Source organism: Podarcis bocagei (genome assembly GCF_964188305.1).
Source record: "Podarcis bocagei genome assembly, chromosome: 6".
NCBI classification, from domain to species: domain Eukaryota; kingdom Metazoa; phylum Chordata; class Lepidosauria; order Squamata; family Lacertidae; genus Podarcis; species Podarcis bocagei.
Window position 1 is genome coordinate 28,940,197 of NC_138130.1, and position 6,489 is coordinate 28,946,685.

At 41.1% G+C, this 6,489-nt stretch overlaps 1 protein-coding gene across 7 annotated transcripts in view; it reads right to left on the bottom strand.

Annotated features, from left to right (window-relative positions):
- SLC5A7 (solute carrier family 5 member 7) overlaps positions 1–5,575 on the bottom strand; it is a 30,350-nt gene extending 24,775 nt beyond the window's left edge. For 3 of the 7 annotated variants that reach the window (XM_081198447.1, XM_081198445.1, XM_081198443.1), the window contains exon 1: positions 5,458–5,565. The gene's annotated coding sequence lies outside the window, so the exon portion shown is untranslated. Of the gene's footprint in view, positions 1–5,457 lie in introns of all 7 variants that reach the window. The other 4 variants (XM_081198446.1, XM_081198449.1, XM_081198448.1 and 1 more) reach the window with 3 other exon arrangements.
- Between the last annotated feature and the right edge of the window lie 914 nt (positions 5,576–6,489).

Genomic DNA, 6,489 nt, shown 5'->3' on the forward strand with positions numbered 1-6,489 from the left:
GCTGGAAACCCGGAAGTAGGTGTTTTGGTTTGTGAACTTTGCCTTGGAATAAGAACATGTTTCGCTGCCTGTTGAGTGTGTTCCATTTATAAATTGAGTCCCCCGCTGCTATGGGAAAGCACCCCTTGGTTTAAGAACGCTTTGGTTTAAGAACGGACTTCCAGAATGGATTAAGTTTCGTAAACCAAGGCCCCACTGTATAGAGAGAACAGATTTGCTTATTTAGTTTGTACAGGGAGGAGAAACATGTGGATTCATAATATGGATCTTCAATATTTAATTTGGACCTGGTTCACTCAGCTTTTCCAGGTCTTCTCCACTTGTATTCATTTTTGACGCTGTAGACGGAAGTGCCCATAAAGAAGTGAGACAGAAAGGCCATAAATTAGTCTATTTTCACAAAGCTGCTTTTTAGTACAGTGGTGCTTCTACAGATTTATTAGGAGGTTGTCGCAGCCTCTGCTTTTATAACTTTAAACAAATTACACAGAGACTCTATGCTTCCCCTCTTCCACCCCCCAGCCTGGAAAGCTTTTTACAAAACCATATTTCAAAAGTGGTTCATAATTTATTATGTATACACTGGAGCTAGGCAAGCGACACAGTTGTTAGACCTAATGAGAAAACATGAGAGGCCTTGTGCGATTCAAATAGACGACATAAAACCTACAAGAACCTGAAATCCTTTCAGCTAATGTTCAAGGAAGCCTCACAAAGTCAAAGTCAAATCATGCTTCTTTTTCCATTCTTTACTCATGCCAGGGCTGCCTATATTCAGCATGGGGGCTAATTCTATCAGTTTTTACTGACAGAAACCCCTCACAACCAGAGTCTCACAAGGGCCCTCTCCTTTCTGTTACTCATGCTCCATAGGGTTAGGGAACCTTTGGTTACCCAGCTGTTGTTGTTGCCCTTCAGATCCCATCAGCTCCAGCCAGTGTGGTCAAGTGTCATGGATGATGGGAGCTGAGATCCAGCCATACCAGGAGGACCACAGTTTCTCCACTCCTGTCCCAGAAGAAACCCTTTCTTCAACTTGGTCTCTGCACTGCTCATCCATTTAGAAGCAGGATTAGCCCCCCCCCCAATAATCTATTTTAGTTTCATACCCCATGAATTTTTTTTCTTTTGCCCTTTCCTGAAAGCACTCAGTGTAATTGGCCAGGGTCGTTTAGGTAGCCAATTGCACTACCATTTTGTTTTCTGCATCTAGGTCACATGTGCTCTAGATCTATAATACGGTAGTCACTCCTCATTCTGTGAATGTTAGTCTTGCCCCTCTACATTTACATGTATTAACACTCTACCTTTTTTGTATTTAGAATCTTTATATTGTTCAATTATTTTTCATGTATTTATTGAACTTGTTGTTATGAACGAATGAATTCCATTTTTAACCCACCTTTCACCATCAGGTGTCATGGTGGGGTACAACAACTTAAAATTCAATATTAAAACAAATTGCAGTCACATGACTTGTTTTTGTTTTCTTGATATTATGTTGATATGGATATTTTATTTATACATTTTGATGATGGGCTACTGTCAGATGGTTTGAGATCAACACTGTTGATGGAAAAGCTATTTGCAAATATTGGATGTCTGGAGCATGCGTGGACTATGCCTGTCTTGAACAACTTTGAAAACAATGTCCTTTTCCATCAGCAGTTTTTTCAACCACACCTTGATTAGTATTTAGTAGTGTTGACAGGGTGTAGATAACATTGCTTTGGGATCTAGCCCATGGGTCTAGACCTACCCTAGACCTTTGAGGAAAACTGTACTGATTTTGTGAATTTCCCTTTTTTGCTTTATTCTTGCCTTTTCTGTTAAAAACAAAAGCTTGTACATCAGATTACAATATCTGGCCTTTCAGGATACCACAAGTTTATGTTACAAAAAGGGATACGATAGGCACACAACAATGAAATCACAAAAGAGGAGAAAAGAAGTGCAATGACCAAGATGCAAGTGAAGACTGGATACATTGGGCTGGGTCCAGTCCAATTTGTTCACACTTAGTTCCCATTAACACCAGTGAGATGAGTTAAACCATAACTAACATTTTGCATTGATTTTGGCAGGACTTGGGTGCAATTAACTTAGTCTGGATTCTGCCTATTTACAGCACAATCCTCTACATGCCTACTTAGAAGTAGTCCCACTAAATTAAATGGTAAATAGGTATAGGATTGCAGCTACAATATATCTGAAATGTGACTACTACAAACACCCAAGGACTAATCTTCCCAAAGCTACTCAACCATTTCAATTCCTTTTGTAATTTTTAAAAATACCATATTCATATTATGGCTTAATTCAGATAAAAGATATGCAGCTGAGGTTCCCCAGAAGTGCCTGTGCAATTGGATGTAATATGTTTATGTAATATACCTAATTTGTTTTCCAGTAGGTGCAAACAACACTATTCGTCTTTTCTGCTTCTTATATGCTGGAGATATACAAAGCACACAGCTAATCAGCACCATGGACAGAGAGCAAAGTGTCCCATGCATTTACTTTTGAAGCTTTTAAACTGGATTTGTGAGATCTGCTCTTTTTGGGGGGGGGGGAGTCTTCAAGAGAAAATGTTAAAATGAATCTTGCTTCAAAACCTGTGTTGCTGGACTCCAACTCCCATCACTCCCAAACAACATGTTCAGTGGTTAGGGGTGATACACATTGTAGTACATCTGGGGGGCTACAGGTTAGCCATCCCATGCTATAAATCAGTCTCACTTTACTAAGAGACCCTCTTTATAGAATGATTCTATTAAAGCAACCTTCCTCAACTTGATACTGTGAGGACCTTTTGGACTACAACTCCCATCAGCCTCAGCCATCATGGCCAATAATCAGGGGTGATGGGTCTCATAGCCTAAAACATCTGGAGGACACCAGGTTGGAAAGTCTGTGTAAAGCATTATTAAAACAGCAACCTATACACACAAGCCTGAGAGTGAGACTGCCAATTTTGGGGGTCAGAAAGACATTATCCAGTACTCTCAAAGGGGTTGTGAGAGGGTAGCATTTGTCAAAAAAGGGTTTGTGCCCTTGGTTTGTGTGTTTTTTTTTAAAAATAATCTGAAGGAAAACTAACTTTGTTGTTTCTGTAACAGAACACACCCCATTGCTTTCCTTTTGTCTCCCTGGGCCTGTCATTCTTGGTGACAAAGGGTAGGAAAGTGGAGAAAAAGATGAGCCCCACATTGAAATCCTTGTTTCCCCATCTCCCTTTGCTGTCTCGAAAAATTAGAGAACATGAAGAAAAGCCATAGCTCAGTGGTAAAGCCTCTGCTTTGCATGTGGAGAGTCCCAGGTTCCAACCTTGGCATCTTCAGGCTAAGAAAGATGCTGTAATTCCACTGGTTCAACAGCCTTCTGTCACCTCCAGAACCTTTGCACAAAGTCATCTCTAGAGGGCTGGGGACCAGTGCAGACTTGGAAGGTGTATGAAGGGCGGAGAGGAAACAGAAGTCCCATTGTACTAGTGGAACCCTGCTGGTGCAGCAATTGATACAACTCTGTGTCTGAAATCCTGGGAAGTCACTGCCAGTCAGTGTAGACAATATTTTGTCTATTTGGTTCAGAATTTATAAACATCCTTACATTCAGAGAATACATGGTGTACAGAAACAGAACATAAAACCCTATAGAGATAATAAATCAGTGTTAAAGCCTAAACCCTATCCAGAATTAAGAACACGACAATAAAATAGACTAATTTGGGAAGGCTTAAGAGACATAGTGGAGCAATTGCCTGGTGTAATATAAAGCAGCTTCATGTTTTCATATATTCCTATGCTCTTTCAATTCAGCCCCCTGAATATTTTGCTTTTTAATTATTTTGCTGTAGTTTTAGAAGATTTCATAATGCTGCAACCGGACTCAACTAAACCATTGTACATCCATGTATTATCAATAAATCAAATGTTGGGATGCAAAAATAAGAAACAAGCCCTCACTCTAAAAAGAAAAAAACAACAAATTTGATCCAGAATCACAAGAATGTTTTAAAGAGGGCTAAGATATGTCAGTTGACTTTTTCCCTGCCAAAATCTTTTATCTGGCAACGACTCGTCTGTTACATGCTCCCCCCAGCCCTTCCTCACATCAATCTTTCATGCAGCAACACAAAAGGAAATATAGCCAAGCATGTTAAATGACCTGAGGAAATATGGAGAGCAAAACAGGATAATTTCACTGGGTCTATGAAAAGACAGAAAAACTATGCTATGAAGGCAATTGAGCAAACAGCAACAAAAACAAAATGGTAAACATGGATGGAAGCTTGCCCAGAACTCAGCTAGCCACCTGAAATTTGTTTGTCCAGATGACAATAATCAGGGCACCTGTTCCATCAAAATTCCAATCAAAGCTATGAACCTGTATGAATTATAGAAGCACAAACAATACTGTAATGAGTGCTATCTTGACAGTTCTTTTTTGATAGCTTCAAAGTCATCCTCATCCCAATTGGTTAAGGGAGCACCTCTCACAGAATGAGAGAGGCAGACAGAGACACAGAGAGAGGATGTGTATACATAAAGCACATATAAGTAGATACCAATCCAGGTCTGTGGAAATCCATGTGTTCTTCTAACCTCAATTTGGGCAGCTAAGTTAGTTTTGTTATCTTTTACAGGATGATTACTTTAGGGCATGTCATTTGATTGCCACCTATTCATAAAAACCTAATGACCAATTACAATTCTGTTATCATACCCTAAAATTTCCCCACTTTCTTGCACAGTTATAATCATGTACTCTTGGACTCTGCTTTTTTCTGACAGAGGGGAAAGTAGTTTCCCCCCATGGGTGCAGACATTATAATTTGCCTGCTTGATATTAAAACTGTCAATTTTCTTTATTTGCAGCAAAGTAAGAAGTGGTATATTCTCTTTCATGTTTGCATTGATGTGATTCCCATCAGTTTACTGCCAAGCAAGCCAAATGAAGCAGAGTAGAGTTGTGCAAACATTTTATTCATTGAGCTGGAATATTTATTTTTTTAAAAAAATTGTATGCTGAAATATTTCAATGCCTAGCTTTCTTGAAATACCTTTAAAGTAATTCCTTCAGGATGTCTGCCAACTTCTGCATATAAGCTATCAATTGTTATTGTTCCTGTTTGCTCAGTTTTGATAGGAATGGAACTCTGGGATCCTGAGAGAAAAACTCCTGTCAAGCACGGATAATACTTCATGCATTTGATTAACTAAACTCTAGTCCAGGAAAGCTTATGCCTCAATAAATGTTATTAGTTAGCTGTTTCGGCTAACTCTGAGGATGTTACTCAGATTGCAGTTTTGTACACAGTGTCACAACTTTCCTACAAGTTCTGAGCCCAGTTTATTATCTGAGGACAACCTTCAAGTCCATGTGAAGTTACAAGAGAAATGACTATGATAACAGGCATTTTTGACACTTGAGGTAAACAACAAAATGGTGCCTCACCAAGCCAGAGAAGAAGGATTGAGTGAAGATCTGTATCAGGAACAAAGGGGGGGGGGAGTATAAAAATCTACATCGAGAGCAAGTGTGGAAGAAGACCAGCAGTGCTTCCTATTCGCCAACAGGCCACTGTGGCGGTTAATTTTTAAATCTGGCCTCCAAGGAAAGCACTTCAACTGTCGCTACCACCACTGAAGCAGGCGATGCATTCCTTGAAGGCCTAGTCTTCTGCCTCTGTGGATCCTGCCACCTGAGGCAGTCACCTCACCTTGCCTCATGGTTCAGCGAGGAGTTCCTCAGTTCATCATTCAAGATACTCCGTTCTATTTTCCCTGTAATGAACCACAGCTTTCCATGCCTTACTGAGCATGGTAAGACATTTTTATTCCTTTTTTGGTTTTTGCTCCCATAGGTGTTCTCTCTCTCTAATTGTTGTTTTATTTCGGCAACCCTTGACGTTTCCCCATGCAGGTGTGTGGGGGTGCCATTTTGGCGGCGGTAAGTCCTGCCACTTGGAGAACTGAGATCACTGTTAAGATATGGTTACCAGATTTTTTTCAATAAATCCAGGGACCCCCCCTTTTTTTTGGAAGCTGAGTAGCAACAGGGACGTGGGTGGGACATGGGTGGCGCTGTGGGTTAAACCACAGAACCTAGGACTTGCCGATCAGAAGGTCGGTGGTTCGAATCCCCGCGACAGGGTGAGCTCCCGTTGCTCGGTCCCTGCTCCTGCCAACCTAGCAGTTCGAAAGCACGTCAAAATGCAAGTAGATAAATAGGTACCGCTCTGGCGGGAAGGTAAAGGGCGTTTCCATGTGCTGCTCTGGTTCGCCAGAAGCGGCTTAGTCATGCTGGCCACATGACCTGGAAGCTGTACACCGGCTCCCTCGGCCAATAAAGCGAGATGAGCGCCGCAACCCCAGAGTCGGCCACGACTGGACCTAATGGTCAGGGGTCCCTTTACCTTTACCTTAGCAACAGGGAATCAGTAGTGGAGATGGTGAGGCAAAAGACCCTGGGCCCAAGTACATATGC